Here is a 20947-nt window from a genome sequence, read left to right on the forward strand (position 1 = left end):
TTCCTGCAACTGTATTGCATGAGGAATGCAAAAGCCTCAACTAAATTGTCTTTATTCCTCATACTGTGTGATTCGTATTCTTATAAATCTGTATTTTTTAAGAAACTTATTTCTTCAGTCAACTTTTGTGCTTCCTTTTCCAAGCTGTTGATTGTTCTTTCATAATTCTCCTGCATAATTCTCATTTGTTTTCCCAATTTTTCATCTAACTCTCTTACTTGATTTTTAATCTCCTTTTTGGTCTCTTTCAGGAGAATGCTTTGGGCTTCAGACCAATTCATATTCTCTTTGGAGGCTTCACATGCAGGCATTTTGATGTTGTCCTCTTCTGAATTTGTGTTTTGATCTTCCCTGTCACCAAGTATCTTTCTGTGGTCACGGCTCTTTTCTCTTTCTGATTCATTTTTTAGCTTATTTTGTGACTTTTAAAATTGAGCTCTGCTCCTGAGGCATAGGGGGCACTAAGTTTCTTATGCTGGGAGGCTAGGAGCCTGGTCACTAGCTTTCCATGCTTGGGCCTTAGATCCTTGTGGCTTGTCCACTGCACTAGGGGTAGCCTCACTAGTTGTGCCCATTGCGCTGAGGTTTCTCGGTTTGAAATTTTCCTCCTGTGATGGGGCTGGAGGCTTCACAGGTGGCCTGCTGAGCCAGGACTGAGAGGCCCAGGTTGTTGATCCGTGCTGTGGCTAAGAGCCTCCCTCTAGCTTTCCTGGACACATCTGTGCTGGGGATGTGAACCCCTTTTATGCAAGTGAGACAGACTTTCTTGAAGTCATATGTTATCTTAAGCTGGAAAATTGTTTTACTCCATCTTTTTGTGGATTCTGTCGTTCTGGAATACATTTAGAGGCTAGATAATATTTTTTCCAAGGGAAACTGTGGAGAGCTCAGGCAACTTCCTCCCTTCTCTCCTCCATCTTGGTTCCATCCCTCTTTATTTCTGTACTTTTGTAAACTCTTGTAAAGCTAGACTTTAACATGAATTTTATAGCCCCTAAAGGCTTAACATAAAATAATGTTGTCAAAATCATGTGGATCTTCTGAAAATGAAGCAGAAATAATCATCTGATAATGCATTACTTGGATTTTTCAATGACTTGGAGATTTATATTAACAAAAAATAGAGAGAGTTAAATATCTATAGAATACTTCAACAAGCCAGAGTAACATCTCTTTGGGTCAATCTACTTTTTGTAATTTAAAATATGTCATTTGTATTTTTCTAGTTTCTGCTAGAATAGAGGAAAGGTTAAAAAAAAGAGCAATAACATGGGACCAACAACAGAGAAATAACAAAAAAGTTCTTCCTGACACTAGAAATGTAAGTCTTATAAAATATTATGAGTAAAGTTTCATTTGTATTTTTATCTGGAAAGAACTTAATCTTTCCCTTTGACAGGAAAGGTTGTACTCAGCAAAGCTCTAAACAAATGAGGAAATGGTATGATCAGAGACTAAAATTTAAGAGCCAAACTTGGCAGCTGGAGACTTTAAACCTTTCACTGTTATATTAAGAAAGCAGAGAATGTTGGTAATTATGGAAAAGATAGAATTCTGATTTTTCTAAATTTTTCCAAAGGTCTGACTTCATTAATTACTTCAATTGTAATACTACCCAGAAGACTATGGAAGAAAAAAGTTTTTGACAATTAAGCTCACCTAATACTTTGCTCTGGTGGAAATAATGAGTTACTCCTAATCCATGGAAGATACATAAATAACCAACTATACATATGTAGGAAAATAATAAATATGCCAACAGAATATGTAAAGAATATATAATTCACATTGAACTTAGAAAGTAAAACTTTTCTTTATGGGTGAATGCAATATAATTTTTTTTTAATGTGGCTCTTGTTTTATAGACTTCTCTACTTTACAAGTCAAATCATGTCCCTGGAAGCCAAAACTTCACATGAAAGAAAAAGAGATATATTAGAGTTAAATACTAAATATTGTGAACATATTTTCCAAGTCCAAAATCAGGATATATTATCTGGCAGAGGACATTCATTCTGGAAAGCAATTTTTTTCCCTTAAAATCAATTACCATCCCAAGAAAATCCAGGATGCCTATTCCCCAATCTTATAATGTTTATCTTAGTTTAGTCCTCATTAACAAACAGCATTGTAAATGGTTCCACACATGCATATTTTGCATTTCTTGCATTTTTAATGCAAGCCATTCAACTCTGTGTGTAAAGGAGGAGCAAAAAGTAAATGTTTCAGGAAATTGGAGTAAAATATTAAGGAGAGACAAATTGGTACTGTTGCTCATCAGCACAGAAGTACTGGGAGAGTGCTTAATTTAATTTATATTTATAATTGGGTATTTAGCAGAGTCATAATTAGAGATTGGACTAATATATGAAAAACAGACTGAAGGTGGCCATTATTTCCATCATAGGAAGTAAGTAGCAAACTTTTATTGAGCACTTTTCTTAATCATGGAGTAAACAGAACAACTATAAGGAAGAGAGTGGTCTGGCTCTCGCACCTGTAGTGTGTGTGTGTGTGTGTGTGTGTGTGTGTGCGTGTGTGTGTGTGTGGCTTACCAATGTCTATACCAGGTATAATTGTACTTCCTTATTCACCCTTCCCTCTCCACACACGACAAGTACCATGGACTGTACTACTACTACTACTACTAACAGGAAGGGAAGGGAATAAGCATTTATTATACACCTACTCTGTGTTGGGCACTGTGCTCAGTACTTTAAAAAGATCTCACAGAAAAAAGTACCATTCCTCATTAAAATACTGAGACTTCATGGAATAGAGCTGACACATAGTAAGTGCTTAATATATGTTGTATACTGATAGACTAATAGAAAACAAAAAGAAAAAAATATATACCTGACTCATAATTAAGAGAAACAAACTATGTCCCTGACCCTAGACGAGTTGGGTTTGAGAAATGTATTTCAATCTTGTCCTTATTGTAGCAAGTAGGTCTGGAATCCTCATCCTGGTCTAGAGATTGAGCTCATCAATTGCCCTTGACGAAAAGGATGAGAGACTTTGATCTGTTTTGAACATTAGGCTATTCTTTCAGCAGGCCTGCTGCAAATGGATTTAATGGATCATTAGGCAAAGTTTTTTAACGTGGTTGGGAAAATTGAATGTACAGAAACCATTGAAATTGCTATTTGATTGGGAAATACTACTGATGTCAAAACTATGGTTCAGAAGAAGTTTTTAAAAGAGCAATTGTTCACACAGTTTTTCTGGGTTCTTTTTTAAATTACATGACAGTGATTTTTAAAAAAAATCAGTAAATCTAGCATTAAAGAATGATTCTTACAATTTTCTAACTCAGATTTAAAAAAAACAGCAAGATTTTCATTAGTGTTTACATTTTCCTATGAGATTTTTTTTTGTTGAATTCTACCCCAACCACCCCTCAGATACTGGGTAGGCACAAAAATAATACCTAATCTAAAATTTCCTTAATTTAAAACTACATTGTCTTTTTTAATTAAAACTCAATTGTAATGTAATATAAGGCTCATTTTTTTAAGAAAAAATCAATCACTTTGTCTCATGAAGAAATAAGTTATTTAGAAATTGTTTTTCAAACAATTGAGAAATTTCAGATTTTATTGTTTTCTGAACATATTAATATTAATCACCATATTAAAAACACTTAAGTGCTGAAAATATACTTGATAAAAGATGCATGCTTTCCTATATCTAAAGTGATGCAACTAATCTATTACCTTTTGTTGTAGTTTATTTCAATATGTTTCCAGAAGGCAAAGCATCAGTCCTGAGCAGATTAAGAATCTTTATAATTAATCAGGGTTGCCTGAGTGCACACAAAAACCTAATAATAGCACCAGATCAAATAATTACCAAGAAATCCAATGATCAACTAACTTCTTACAACCCAGAACTGCATTCCAAAAAATTTTCCGAATGATGGGGAGCCTAAAAGAAAGGAGAGAGCAAGAGTAAAGGACTCCACAAAGAAACCACTAGATGATTGGACATTCATGGCTTGCACTTCGGAGGGCTGAAGAAATGGGAGGTCTCAGTTATTAGTGCAGTATGTCAGAGCTAGTAGCATATCATAAAGACAAAGAATTCTTAGGCCACTGTAACTCTGAGGTCCCCAGTACTCTGTCCTCAGATGGCATGAGATTCAGCACTTTCAATTTCAAAATATCCAGGTGGATCTAATCCTGGGAGGTGGAGGTCAGTATAGCAACCATGGGATTGGTTTTAGACACCCTTTCACGAAAACAGTAAGAGATAGAGATTGAAAGATTAGTACACATAAAAAGGTATTTAAAACTGTAAAGCTTTACAACAGAACCAGAAATAGCCAAAAATCCAATGAAACAGAGACTCTGAAGGAAAATCTAGATTTCAAAAATTACTAAAATGCCTTAATGAAATGAAGAGATAAAAAATATCAAAATAAAACTCTAGAGAAAAAAATACTAAAGGAAAAAAATAACATAGAATGGAAAGTAGTAAACCTTATCCAAACAATGGACTCCTTAGAATTAGAATCAACAAAACAGAATTGATAATTCTATGAGAAAAATTATTAGAAAATGGTTTTTATGAGAAATTCTATGAGAAAAAAATTATTAGAAAAAAGTTAAAAATGAAGAAAAATATATATGGATTGGCTGTCAAAAACAAAAAAAAATTGGTCATGGGAGGTGGTTTAATAATTATCATACTGCCTTAAAATTATGAATAAAAGGAGGTTACTTGACACCATATTAAAAAGTAAATTATAACTGACCAGATCTTTTAGAATTTAAAGGTCAAATGAGGATAGAATCCATTGATCACTAGGAAGGAAGGAAGGAGGGAAAGAAGGAAAAAGTAAGGGTGGGATGGAGGTTGCCACTGTTTGTCCTTTCTTCTTCAAGAGGATCATGACATCGTGATGCCATGACATGCAAGTGAACTGTATTTAAGTCATGGAGGGCTGTGCAAAGTCACCCACCTTACTTTCTCCTCCAGAGCCATCTGGGTCCAGTAGCTAGCTATGGATCAGGACAACTGGAGGTGGGCCAGGACGCTGTGGGGGACCTTGACCTTTTCAAGCTAAGGTCTTTAACAGGTCTCAGTTTGATTGACGCAGAGTCCATTCAATGATTACAGCTAATAAGAAATGAGGCAAAGAAAGGTCTCTTAAAAAAATAGATCTTGGAGGGGAAGACCCTCAGTGTTTCTGACCAAAACAGACATGACTGTTATTTAGATTCATTCTGAGCTAATCAGAGCCCAAACAAAGACCAAGTAAGGTTTGGCCTGGGATCTATTGTTGGCCAATCAATGAGGGCCAGATGGATTTGGAGTTAAGGCTGGTCTTTAAGGGCAAAAACAAAAGCAAAACAAAAGATTCAGAGATTAAAATTGACATTCACTTTGGGCAGAGCACCCACAGGTAAGGGTGTGATACTCTATGTGGAGTGGGAAGGAAGAAAGGAAGCAAGGGAGGGAGTAAGGGAGGAAGGGAAGGAGAGAAGGAGAGAAAGTACCAGGAATTCAAGAGCCAACATCTGGTGCTTCTAAAGGAAAAAAATACTGGAAGGAGCCAAAAAGAAGAAACTTCAAGTATGAAAGAACCAGAATGAAGCTTACTCAGGACCTGGAGCTTTTAGCATAATGTGGAAATATCATAGAGTACAACATTTATAAATGCAACTTATATGGCCTTAAAGTGAAGAATAATTTACCTCAGAAACTTGAGACCAATCCTACTGAGGAAAAACAAAACAAAACAGAAATAGAGAACATTCAAATATTCCTGACAAAAAGATCAAAGTCAAATAGGAAATCTGAAAGAGTATCACAAGAATCAAGAGGAACAGAAATTGGTAAACTCATCTGAATAACTGAAAGGGGTAAGAAAATGATGAAGTACTAACATTTTAATGTAGAGGAGAATCAAAAGTGTTTAAGAACCTTCAGGTCTTCAAAGGGAACTCAGACATAAACAAGTGGACAACCAAACACATGTTAAGTTATGAAAGTGTTCTGTTCTGAGGGTTTGAAAAAGGGAAAGAAAAGGAAGGATACAGGGAACTCATTAGTGTGTTCTTAGAGAAAAAGGTATGGAACTTATAATGTCTTACAATTAGGTTTAAGAGAAGAAGAAAGTACATAAAAACATAGAGGAAGGGATAGAAGAAATGGGAATCAAGGGGAACTTCATTCTTTTTTTAGCCATACAAGAGATGGGCATTAAAACATGTTTTTAAAAGTTCTAAAGGAAGACAGAAGGAAGGTCATAAAGAAATCTAAACAAGTAGGGTAGTTTTGAAAGCTGTGTGCTGAATTCTGTGTGTATGGCAGTTTATTTCTCTGTGTGTGAATGTATAAACACAGAGAGATAAAGTTTTCTATATTTCAATACATATTTCGATACAGACAAATTTAAGGCAAGCAATATTGGAGAAAAGATGCATGATTTTATATATGTTTCCTTTTGTGTTTTACTTTGTATCTAGAAATTTTCATTTTTGAGGGATTTGTTATGTTCAAAGTGTAAAAAAAATAAAGAGAACAAAACAAATGAGTCAGCATAGCATAATGGGCAGATAGATCTCCTCAAAGTTTGGAACACATAGGTTAAAATTTCACTTATGACACACAGTGGTTGTTTAACTCTGCAAGTCATTTAGCCTCTCAAGGTCCTAGACAACTCTTTAACATTATAGATTGCAAAGGCAGTCATTCTGCATTAGTAGAGATTTATTCATCTGGAGCTTCTCTATACTGATGACATCACAAGTCTAGTGCTATCCCTGTAATTAATAATGGATAGCCTATATTTGTTATGGTTTATAATGGACTGGCCACACCTGCTTTCATTTTGTTTTCAGGCAAAAGCAATTCTATCAATAGATTAATTGTTGCTTATTAAGAAGAAAAACAAAATCAACCTGTTTTTCTTCCCAAATAAACATATCTTAATTGCTTTTGACTCCTCCAAGAAGTATTACTTCTTCAATTTTGTTAATTGTGGATGATAATGTAGAGATAGGCAGAAAATGAGAAATCAAACAGAGAACACATTCCCTAGCATGCAAGTGACTGAGAGATTTTAGGAAAGTCATGTTTTTAAGAACAATTATCTTTTCATGACTGTGTGTGGTTGTAAGTGATAGAATATAACAATCTACATGGAAATAAAGTTGAAAATAACCCAAAGGGATATATGGTGGCTGATGGTAGGTGTAAGTAAGCTGTTACAAATCAAGCATGACTTAAGAGAAGCAAAATAAAGAATGAAATGAGGAAATGTATGTATGTATGTATTCACACACATACACAATTTGGGAGAAAAGCAAATTGGTCACATGCCGAGTGCAAAGAAAGGACTTATATGTAACTCAAACACCTCATTGTTATCTTATGTGTTGATAAGCAATTTATAGGAAAATCCACGCATGTTGGGTAGACACTGTGGCAAGTAATAGGAGAGCACAGGTAAGAGATGCAAAGGATAGACAGACAGACATGAAAAGGTAATTGGAGAAAGTACCCATTTCAGTAAAATAAAAGATTCACAAAGTATTAAAAGACCATTACTACTAGTTTGAAGAAATATTATTCTTAAGGTGAATGTCTTAGTTATGTATCTTCCACATAGAACTTATAACTGGAAGTCACCTTGGAAAGAATCTTTTCCAATCCCTTCTCTTTTTTGTTTCAAAAAAAATTGTTTAAATATGTATATGTATATATATTTCCCATAGTAATTACCTGACATTCTCTCCATAATTGAACCTTGTCTTTTAATAAAGAAAATAACTAAGCAAAATGAACTAACAGAAAAGATTTCATTTGCCCCTCTAAGCAACATTTTTTAGCCTCCTTGTTGCTGCACAAAATATGAAAGTATATTTTGTTATGTATTCTCGGAAACCAAAATTTTTTACTTCAATTAATCATTTTTATTTGTATTTTAGTATTGTTTTAATTTACATTATTATGGTATTGGTATATTTTGTTCTCCTGGTTCACTTCTTTTTGGAGTTTATATGTCTTTCTGAAATTCTTTTAATTCTACCTACTGATTGCTTCTTCATTTGCAATGATACTTCATTACTTTTGCATATTAGTTTGTTCAGTCATTTCCTAGTTGATGGAATTTCATCATCACCATCTCCCAATCTTTATTGTAGATGATAGTTAAAGAGCTGATTTACTTAAAATATACTCTCATTATTCAAAGTTTCCATTTTTTTCCCCGAATTACTCTAACTAGAAGTATGCCTGCTGTAATTGGATAGAGTTGTTTCAGAATTTTCATCATTTATTCCTCACATATTTCAATAAATTTTACTGTATGTAAGGGAAATAATTAGATCTCTCCAAAAGAGGAATTGGTTATACAGTTAGATATTATTCCTTCTTTTATTTGAGACCATTAAACAAAACAATTTTACTTAGATGTTATAAACTGATTTTAATTTTTAAAAATATTAAATTTAGTGGCAGCTAGGTGGCACAGTGGATACAGCACCAGCCCTGAAGTCAGGAGTACCTGAGTTCAAATCCAGCCTCAGACCAAACACTTGACACTTACTAGCTGTGTGACCCTGGGCAAGTCACTTAACCCCAATTGTCTCAAAACAAAAAAACAAAATATTAAATTTAAACATTTAGTAAGCTTTTACTGTGCATCAGGTATTGTTCTGTGTTATTTATTAATATAATTTTATTTTATCCTCATTATAACCCTGGAAGGTAGGTGTTATTCTTGTCCCTATTTGACAGATGAAGAAACTGAGACAAACAGAGGTTAAATTTGCCTGGGATCACATAGCTAATAAGTATTTGAGAACAGATTTGAACTATATTTCTGACTTCAAGTCCAGGGCTCAATCCATTTGCCACCAAGCTGCCTTTAAATAAGGATGGAGATAGATGACGCCTGAAGGGGTTTTCTTATTTCTTTGATTCTATGTCACAGTTTCAAAATTTCCACAAATATTGGCCAACATAGCATCAGGGGTCGGGGGGGGAAGGATATTAGCACGTACAGTTTCTGATATAGGTTCAATAATGACAAAACCAGTATAATACTTAAAGATATTCTCAGCGGGAAAGATGACATTTCAATAAAGCTGATATAAGTAAAAGATGTAAGAGTGTCTTAATTCAGAAGAATAATGAGGGTGTCATTCTAATTATCATCAAAAATATTTAACATAAGTTAACACTGAAATTTAATTTATCTTTAATAATTATTTTTTTTCTAATTCTGTAGATAATCATCATTGAGGAAGATACAGTTTGATAGGAGCCTTATTTAGAGCAAATATATCTGGAAATATTTGCCTGCTGTTAGCAAAATTAGCAATATTATAAGTAATTTCTACTGGAATATGTCCTTGTAGTCTAACACTGGTTAAACACACAGACACACAAATACAAACGCACACACACACACCCACAAATAAAAGATGAAAATTTTGTTTTCTCTTTAAATGGCATTTTGTCCAAAGACTGAAGACAGACAATGGTAATGAGAAAGTCATAGATATGATCCTCTAGGGATGTAATGAAAATAGCATGAAGTGAAGGCTAGTTCATCAAACTTCAACTTAGAAGAAATAGGAGACTCACTTGCAAGTAGTAAATTTAGATACTAGAACTGGGTCATTTTAAAGGGTAGACAATTGTGATGACAAGGTCAGAACCTTAACTGATCTCAAAAATGTCAGAAGGGTACCTAATAGACTCCTAAATGAAAGCATTAACTACATGATTAAATTTAATGAGAATAAAATCTCTCCTCTGAGAAAAAGGCCAACAGTAGCCTGAACTTGAAAAAAAGGAATTCACACCCAAAAAGTCAATTAGATAAAGTAAAGTTAGTATATATTTTACTCTTATCCTCTGAAAAAGGTTCTTTTTATCTGTCCTTTCTACTACCACTTTCATATTAATTCCAATTTGAATGATAAGGACATCGATTTCAAAAATATCTGGAAATCCTGATTTGATGAAAATGACCTAAATATAATATATTTTTCCATATTAAAAAAAAAAAACACCCTCCAAAGCACAACTTCTACTCCTTTTTTTCCATCACTTTTTTTTTTGCCAATGGCACTACCATATTACTGATAACATATGTATTCAAAGTGGTGCAGACACAGATTGAATTAAAAACTAAGAAGGTTTAGTGGTTTTGCAATTACTTTAGTAGGGAAAAAAAGTGTAGAATGGGATTACTATATGAAATGTAGTACATTCTACAGTAGTTCATAAAATTGTAGACTCTTATGCTGTTCAGATTATGCTTTCATTGCCTTATGTGACCAACCCATTTTTGGGGGAGTGAGGAAACAGTCTTTAGTTTTGTATGAGGATAATAAGATATTAGCTTTAGCATTAAGTAGAATTCAGAAATACTCCCCAGAGTTAATATTTCTTCACTTTTGAAGAAATTTGTCCTTACCTGAATAAATAATTACTCTGTTTAAACATTTTTTTCAAACAGGCAATGTTTTTTGAGAGTGAAATAAGTGGTAAAAGCAAGTCAAATTTAGAGTGTTTGTATTTTCTGATTTATACCTAAACCAGTAAACCAAGCTTTAGAACACTGTTAGTTTTACGGGAAGAGTCTAGAAGTGGAAATAATTTTGAGGGGTTGGCTAGATGGTGTAGTGGATAGAGCCCTGGCCTTGGAGTCAGGAGTACTTGAGTTCAAATCTGACCTCAGACACATAACACTTACTAGCTGTGTGACTCTGGGCAAGTCACTTAACCCCAAATTGCCTCACCAATAATAATAATAATTTTGAACCGAGAATTAAAAGATGCGAAGTTAAATACTGGTTCTGACAATTTTATTTTATGTTACTTTAGGCAAATCATCTATTTTTCTGTGCCATAGATACCTAACAGTAAAAAAGGCATGATAATATTTATTCATAATAATTACCTTTTACCATTATTGATAGAAAACCATTGTTAATCTAAAAATATAGAAATATGAAATTGTTGTTATTATTATTAGTGGTGGTAGTAGTAACATTATTATAATTAATCACTTCATTCTCATCTTTTTTATGGAGTTCAGATTGAAAAATTTATCATAACTTAAATAGTTATAGTGCCATTTGGAACAATCCTAGTAGAAGAAAGGAGAGTGGAGATGATATCTATCTTATGCTGTCCCCACATTAAAAAAAAAAACATTGAAGTCAGTTTGTGAAAACTTTCCCCACACACACAGAGCTTAAATATTATAAATAATTAATATTGTGACAGCTAATAAAATACCATTTTAAATATTTTATTGTGATAATGGTCAGATTCCACTACAATTTATTGGTTGAATTCTCCAAAATATTTTGAATTTTGAATCTGTATTATAGAAGCTTGTCATCTGTCAGTCCATGAAAGGTAATGAGGCTACAAAGTATAATTCTACTCAAAAGGCTATTTATTGCTATATTTTAATGGGTAGCAAAGTTCTACACTTTGCAATGTTGCACTATTTCTACCTACTCTTGCTTAGTTTGCATTGATTAATGAAACTAAAGTGATAATAGATAATCTTTTCTTAATTTTGGTTGGTAAAAGAGAATAAGCATTTATATAACACCTATTATGTGGTAGCCATAGTGTTAAAAGCTTTACAAGCATTATCTCATTTGGTCCTCACAAGAAACCTGGGAAATAGGTGTTACTTCCATTTAATGATTAAGCAAATTGAAGCAGACCAAGATTATAATATGCTCTGAGTAACATAGATTGGATTTGAACTCTGATTTCCCTGACTCCAGGCCTGGTTCTTTATACACTGAGCCATTTAGCTGATTTTTGTCCTGGATTGCTCTTATAAATTTATCCTTTTGTATAAATATATCAACTTGACTAAACCATTTGCCTGATGTTTCTTTGTTCAAATATTGTTGACAGGATTCATGTAGAATTCACACCTGGACAGCCTTTTGATGTTAGATTTGATTCATTTGATAAATTCAATTTTGTAGGTTAGTCACTTTTCATTACATTAGACAATATCAAAGGTGGATACCTGTTATCATCCTTACTGTTTCTCGGTGTAGTAATGTCTATCTTTTCCAAATTTTGTTTTGTTTTTCTTGCCTATTCATCATGTGCTCTGAGAATATTTAGCAATCTGCTTCCTCCTTCTTGATGGAAAGAGATTTTTTCTGACAAACTTAGCTGATATAGCCTGTATGCCATAAAGGATGTACAGGATTTTGTTTTTGTTTGTCAGAATACTTTTTTTCAGATTTTCTATGATCCATTTTACAATTCTAGAAATGTATATTAAAATTAGCATTAAGTATTAAGTATTTTAAATGTGTTCTTACCATTAAGCTTTGACTTCAGGATAACAGTATGTCTATTAATTCACTGGGGTACAGTGTTCTCTTGGTTATATGAGTGCTTTTATGGAATATAACCTAGAGGTTATCAAGATATTTCTAAGCATTACCTTTGTCTGCTGGTTCAACTTGTCACCCAGATTCTAGCTCAGAGCCTTTAATTCTGTCTTTCCTTAAAATTGCTGGGAAATTTCCAAGACTGGGTTCCTTGAGAACCCAGAAGAAATCTCACTACCATTAAGTATAGGTGACTGTAGTCAAATAAGGTGAGCAGACAATCTAAAAGGAAAAAAAAAATTAGCATACCAATGAACATTCTTGGATTTGTAGCAGCTTTACTTTCTTAGTGAAGTGATTAGGTTTTTATAAGTTTTAAGAACTGTTTAGTGGTTACACAGTTGATCAGTGTAATTCTATGGGAATTTATAGTAGTGAAGCAAAACTATTCATAGGAGGATGAAGAGGAAGGGGGGCTCAGATAGAAGAAAAAAAGATGGTTATTTAAAATACACTTTTTGTAGAATTTATTATCAGAATGAGAAAATATTCTTTATTCAAGGGTAGGAAAAAAGAGGGAATGACCAAATATTTTAGAAGTAAAAGCAGTCTTTTTCTTTTAAGACAGAATGGTTAAGATAACCATTAAAAGAAGGTTACAATCAGATTGTCTAATATGACGAAAAAGGAAGATGATGGATGTTAGATGGGATATGGAAAAACTGGGACACTAATGCTCTGTTGGTAGAACTGTGAACTGATCCTACCGTCTGGAGAATATTTTGGAGCTATGCCCTAAAAGCTATAGAACTGTGCATATACTTTATCCAGTAATATCATTGCTAGATCTATATCCTAAAGACAAAAAAAAGGCAAAGGACCTATTTGTACAAATATATTTACAACAGCTCTTTTTGTGCTGGCTAAGAATTGGAAATGGAAGGGATGCCCATCAATTGGGGGAATGACAAAACAAGCTACAGTATATGATTTTGATGGAATATTACTGTGCTATAGAGACAAGCAGGATGATTTTAGGAAAAAAACACAGAAAGAATTATATGAACTGATACAAAGTGAAGTGAGCAGAATCAGGAGAATGTTGTACACAGTAACAGCAATATTGTACAATGAAGAATTTTTAGTGACATAGAGAACTCAGCAATACAATGATCCAAGACAATCCCAAAAGACTAATGATGAAGTATACCATCCTGCTCCAGAGAAAGAATATTTTTTGCATACAGACTGAAGCATGCTATATTTCACTTTCTTTCTTCCATTCTTTTTCTTTTGAGTTTTCTTTTACAAAATGATTAATATGCAAATGTTTTACATGATTGCACATGTATAACCTATATGTGATTGCTTACCATCTGAGGGATGAGAGAGGAAGGAACGGAATTTAGGACTCAAAACTTAAAAAAAAAGCTTAAAAATTGTTTTAACATGTAATTGAGGAAAACACACAGACATATATATCCACACGTAGGCATGATACGTACACACATACATATACACATATACGATAAGAAAGCTATAACCTATCGAATGACAACAGATAATTTTATGTTAGTGTTGTTGCATAGTTGTTTTCAGTTGTATGGCCCCATTTGGGACTCTAGGCCCACAGCTCTTTCCACTACATTACCTACTTGCCTTTTACATTAATGGATCCTACCATTTGCTCTGCCATGTCTTTGCAAAGTTTAATTTAATTTCTCCTTCAATATATATTAATTTTAAATATATTTGACTCTGAATAGTGTCTTAATATAGTTTGAGAATGGCTCCATAAGAAGAAGCTATTTATTTATTTGTTTGTTCATTTTGGTTAAGCCATATAACTTGACATAATACATCTGCATAGAGTTATTAATAAAAATTTTTGATACCTCTTTGTCCTTATCTTGGAAGGCATGTCCTTTTTTAAAGTTGAAGGCTAGGCAGAGGCAAAATGAGCTTTAACAAAGGACTTTAAGACTTATTTTTTATCACAGACCCCTTTATCAGTCTAGAAAAGCCTATGAACACCTTCACAAAATAGTGTTTTTAAATTTATAAAAAAAAAAAACTCTCCTGGGAAGATGTTGGTACCCTTGACCTTAATAAGGAAGTTAAAAAAGTGGTAGTGAGAGTTTGTGGCAGAGGGGAGAAGGAGGAATATAATGAATTCAGTTTTGGATATTTTGAGCTTAGGATTTATATAAGATATTCAGTTCCAGTTACCTAATTAGAAGTTGGAGATAGAAGACTGGAGGCCAGAGGAGATGTTAGGCTGGATAAATAAATCTAAGAAACATCTGCATAAAGATGGTAATTGAATCCTTTGGAGCTGATATATCACTAAGTGAAATAGTATAGAAGGATATGAGAAAAAGGATCCATGGTAGAGATAACAAAGACAATATAAATATTGTTATTAATTATTCTAATTTCATATCCATTTAGGACAACAAAAGCTAGCTACCATCTAAAAAGTCATCATTTTATCTGGCATATCACCTGATTTGAAATATTTAGTGTTTAACATTGTCCAAGTGCTTTGAAGTAATTTCAGTAAATAAATTCTGACCAAATAAAAGGTTTTCATCATGAGCAAGTTATTTCCTCATGATGAGGAAAACCTGACTTAATTCACTATCCATTCCTTGATTTTCTTGATGATATTTTCTGTGAAATGTTTTAGATATGTTTTGATTTTCAACTGGATTAAAACTGGAATGAAAGTAATTGTAAAGAAGTTAGAAAGAGAAAAAAAGATATGCATGAAACAATTTAATACTTTGATTCTTTGGAATTGTAGTAGGGACAACAATTCAACTTAAGTAATATTTCTGAATAATATAGACTTTATGTATTGCGTTGCTGAGGTGTGAGTGACTGGTTGCCCCTTTTCCTTCGTGGAAGAGATTTTACTGTTCAAGTGATACTTAACTGTAAGCATATCTCTTCTCCTTATCTGTCTCTTTGATATTGACTTCCTTCTATGCTCTCAGAGGAGCCACTGCTTGCTGCTATCACAGCCTTTTCTAATCTTAACTGCTGTCACTGCTGCCTCAGCTTCTAATCAACTTCACTCACTTCTACTACTCATGTTCCCCTTTTTTCTGACTATTCTTATTGTTGATTTTGTCTCAACTCTTGTTTAGCATGGTACTGTTATCAGGTTAAAAAGCTGTCTTTTACAGACAATGCTTGCAATCATAACATTCCTTTCTTTTTTTGTAGCTGAATTAATGTATCAGCTATTTAAATCTAATATTTGAGCCAAGATGGTGAAGTAAGCAGTGAGTAGCTCTCACATCCCTTATTGACCTCTAAAAACCCAGAAAATATCACCCCAGGAAAAATCCTAGAGCAGTGGAGCCAGCAGAAAGACAGAGTGCAGGAGTCCTTTAGCCCAGGAGGCTTGGGGGATTAATGGGAAAAGTCCCTCTCACTCTGGTGGAAGGGGAGCAGTACAGGATAGGAGGCATCCTGGCAAGCTGGTAGGAAGCCACACCTCAGCCAACTAGTGGGAGATCCTCAGCCCCAAGTCAAGCAGGCAAGCACCAACACTAGGACCTGCCATGTCCCTAGGCACAGCCCAGTAAACTGGCAGACTCTAGCTCAGGGAACCACACGTGTGCAGACAGGCCTCTAGCAGCTGAACATTCTTATGCTTCAACACAGCCCAAACCAAGACTTTCAGCATACCTCCAGGGAAGCAAAGAAAAGCACCAATGGCCTCAGAACACACCACAGCCCCAGGTAAGTGGCCAGACACCTACAGCCTCTAGCTGCCAGCACCTGAGGCCCCCCAGCAGACAAAGCCAGTAACCAGGGCCCTGGCCCCCAGCCCAAGAAGTTTGGGACACTGCTTCCTGTGCTACAGCAAAAGAGTGCAACTTTAAAAACCAGGAAACAGTCAAACATGATGAACAAAAAGTAGAAACAGACGATGACAATAGATTCTTTCTATGGAGGCAGGGAATATCAAAACACAAATTCAGAGGAGTACAACATTGTAACATTGTCAATATACCCATATCTGAAACTTCAATGAAGAATGTGAACTGGTCTGAAGCCCAAAAAACCTTCTTGGAAGACTTCAAGAAGAATTTTACAAGTCAAATGAGAGAGTTAGAAAAAAAATTGGGAAAAGAAACGAGATATGCAAGAGAGAGTCAACAGTTTGGAAAAGGAAGGACAAAAATTGACTGTAGAAAACAATTCCTTAAAAATTACAATTGACCAAATGGAAAAACAAACAAAAAAAAGTACACTGAAACTAATAACTCCTTAAAAAGTAGGATGTGCGAATGGAAAAAGAAGTACAAAAAACTGACTGAAGAAAACAATTCATTAAAGATTGGAAATGGGCAAGTATAACCTAATGACTGACACAACAAGAATCAGTCAAATAAAATGTTAAAAAAAAAAAAGAAAATAATGGAAGAAAACATAAAATACTTCATTGGAAAAACAACTGACCTGGAAAATAGGGGAAAAAAAATACAGGAGTGAGAATTTTAGAATTATTGGTGTACTTGAAAGTCATGATAAAAAAAAAGTGCCTGGATAACAACTTTCAAAAAATCATCAATGAAAACTGCCCTGAGGTCCTAGAAGCAGAGTGTAAAATAGTCATCAAAAGAATCCACTGATCACCTCCTGAAAGAGATCCCAAAATGAAAATGCCAAGGAATATTGTAGCCAAATCCCAGAATTATAAGGTCAAGGAGAAAATATTACAAGCAGCCAGAAACAATTTAAATATCAGTTAGGATTATTCAGGACCTTGCAGCTTCTACATTAAACAATGAGAAGGCTTGTAATATGATATTCTGTAAAGCAAAGGAGTTTGGATTGCAACCAAGGATCAACCAGAGAGATTGAGCATAATGTTTCTGGGGAGGAGATGGACATTCAATGAAACAGGGAACTTCCAAATATTCCTGATGAAAAGACCAGAGCTCAATAGAAAATTTGATCTTCAAATACAAGACTCAGGAGAGGCATAAAAAGGTGAAGATAAAAGAAAAAAGTAGCAACATATTATTAAGGGCAAACTATTTGCATACCTACAAGGGAAGATGGTATTTGTAACTCTTGAAAATTGTATCTTTATTGTGACATTTAGAAGGGTATACATAGGCAAAGGACATGGACATAAGTTGATTTTGATGTGATGATAAAAAAATCTAATTAAGAGGTAAAAAGGCATTGCACTGGGAGAAGAGGAAAGGATGACGCAGAAGAGAGTAAATTACATCACATAAAGAGGCAGAGACCTATTACAGTAGTGGGAAATAGGGAGGGAGATGAGCATTGTATGAACTTTACTGTCATTAGATTTGACTCAGAGGAAATAACATCCTCAGGTATAGAAATCTAACTTACCGTATAACAAATAGGATGGGAAAGAGGAAAGAAAAAGTATAGGGTGTATAGAAAAGAGGGAAGAAGAAGCAGAAAGAAATAAATAGAAAAGGGAGGGAAATGGCAAAAGGGAGGGCATATTTAAGGAGGTAGTGGTCAGAAGCACAACATTGGTGAGGAGGGAAAGGGAGAAAGGACAGAGGAAAGCTTAAACATGGTGGGGGGGATGGAGAGAAAGACACAGTTAGTAATCATAACTGTGAATGTGAATGGGATTTCCCATAAAATGGAAGCAAATAGCAGAGATTAAAAAAAAATCCTACAATGTGTTGTTTACAAGAAACACATCTGAAGCAGAGAAATACACAAAGAATAAAGGTAAAAGGCCGGAGCAGAATATATTATACTTCATTTGAAGAAAAATAAATAATGCATTGGCAGCAATCCTGACCTCAGACAAAGCAGAAGAAAAAATAGATTTGATTGGCTCAGATTCTTTAAGATTCTATCCAAGGGCTCAGATTGTTAAGATCTGGCCCACTTGCATTAGCAATACAAACGCTTAGATTTCTTAGGAGTCAAGCCAATGTGATAGACTTTCAAATTCTATCTCCCCACCACCATTGATATTCTAATAAAATTTGTCTCTGGATGAACAAAAAAAACCACATTTGATTAAAAGAAATAAGAAAGGTAACTAAATCCTGTTCAAAGACACCACAGAAAATGAAGTAACATCATTACTAAACATATATGCACCAAATGGTATAGCATCCAAATTCTTAGAGGAAAAGTTCAGAGAGTTACAGGAAGAAATAGACAGGAAAATTATACTACTGGGGGACCTCAACTTTCCCCTTTCAGAACTAGATAATTATAATCACAAAACAAACAAGAAAGAAGTTAAAGATGTGAAAAGAATTTTGAAAAGTTCAATATGGTAGACCTCTGGAGAAAACTGAATGGGGATACAAAGGAATATGACTTTTTCTTGGCAGTATATGGCATCTACACAAAAATTGACCATGTATTAGGACATATGAACATGACAATCTAATGCAAAAAAGTAAAAAATATTAAATGCATCCTTTTCAGATCATGAAGCAATAAAAATTACATGTAATAAATGGCCACAAAAAGACAGACTAGAAATTAATTGAAACCAAGCAATCAAATTTTAAAGAATGAGTGGGTCAAACAACAAAACATAAAAACAGTCAATAACTTCATCCAAGAGCATGACAATAATGAGACAACATATCAAAACTTATGGGATACAGAAAAAGTGGTTCTTAGGGGAAATTTTATATCTCTCAATGTTTACATGAATAAAATAGAGAAGGAAGAGATCAATGCATGCAACTAAAGAGGGCATACAACTAAAGAAGCTAGAAAAAGAGCAAATTAAAAATCTTCAATTAAATACCAAATTAGAAATTCTCAAAATCAAAGGAGAGATTAGTAAATTTGAAATTAGAAACACAATTGAATTAATAAATAAAACTAAGAGCTGATTTTAATGGAAAAAAACCTAGATAAACTTTTGCATAACTTGATTTAAAAACATAAGAAAACCAAATTATCAGTATCAAGAATGAAAAGAGTGAATCCATGACCAAGGAAGAAGAAATTAATACAATAATTAGGAACTATTTTGCCCAATTGTATGCCGATAAGTTTGACAATCTTAGTGAAATGGATACATATTTACAAAAATATAAATTGCCCAGAATAACAGAAGAGGAAGTAAAATACTTAAATAACCCTATCTCAGAAACATAAATTGAACAAGCCACTGATGAACTCCCTAACAAAAAAATCTCCAGGGCTAGATGGATTCACAAGTTAATTCTATCAAACATTTAAAGAACAATTAATTCCAATACTATATAGACTATTTGGGAAAATAGGCAAAGAAGGAGTCCTACCAAATTCTTTTTATGATACAAATATGGCACTGATAACAGTAAGAGCCAAAATAGAGAAAGAAAATTATAGAACAATTTCCTTAATGAATATAGATGCAAAAAATTTAAATAAAATGTTAGCAAATAGATTATATCAACTTATCTAGAGGATAATACACTATGACCACATAGGAATTACACCAGGAATGTAGGACTGGTTCAATATTAGGGAAATTATCAGCATAACTGACCAGATCAACAACAACACTAACAGAAATTATATGATTATTGCAATAGATGTAGAAAAAGCTTTTGATAAAATACAACACCCATTACTACTAAAAACACTAGAGAGCATTGGAATACAGTTAGTTTTCCTTAAAATTATAAGTAGCAACTATCAAAAACCACCAGCAAGCGTTATGTGTAATGTGGATAAGCTAGAAGCATTTCCAGTAAGATTGAGGGTAAAACAAGGATGTCCATTATCACCACTGCTATTCAATATTGTATGAGAAACTTTAGGTTTAGCAATAAGAAAAGAAAAAGAAATTGAAAGAATTAGAATAGGCAAAAAAAACACAAAGCTATCACTCTTTGCAGATGATATGATGATATGATGGTATACTTACAGAATCTTTGAGAATCAAGTAAAAAACTACTTACAATGATAAACAATTTTAGCAAAGTTGCGGGATACAAAATAAACCTACATAAATCATCAGCATTTCTTTATATTACTACTAAAGCCCAATACCAAGAGATAGAAAGATAAATTCCATTTAAATTTACTATGGACAATATAAAATATTTGGGAATTTACCTGCCAAGATAAACCCAGGAACTATATGAATATAATTACAAAACATTTTTCATACAAATAAAGTCAGATCTAAATAATTTGGAAAATATCAGTTGCTCATGGGCAGACCATGCAAATATAATAAAAATCACAATTCTATCTTTATCAATTTAATCATTCAGTGCCATACCAACCACACTGCCAAAAATTATTTTACAAAGTTAGAAAAAATAATAACAAAATTCATTTGGAAGAACAAAAGGTCCAGAATATCAAAGGAACTAATGAAAGGAAAGGAAAGGGAAGTTGACCTTGCCATACCAGATCTGAAATTGTATAATAAAGTAGCAATCATCAAAAATACTTGGTACTGGCTAAGAAATAGAGTGGTGGACAAGTGGAATAGATTAGGTACACAAGACACAGTAGTCAATGACTATAGTAATCTACTCTTTAGTAAATCCAAAGACCCCAGCTTCTGGGATAAGAACTCAGTATTTAACAAAAATTGTTGGGAAAACTGGAAAATA

The sequence above is a fragment of the Phascolarctos cinereus genome, unplaced genomic scaffold, assembly GCF_003287225.1.
Source record: "Phascolarctos cinereus isolate Bilbo 61053 unplaced genomic scaffold, phaCin_HiC Scaffold_4;HRSCAF=312, whole genome shotgun sequence".
NCBI classification, from domain to species: domain Eukaryota; kingdom Metazoa; phylum Chordata; class Mammalia; order Diprotodontia; family Phascolarctidae; genus Phascolarctos; species Phascolarctos cinereus.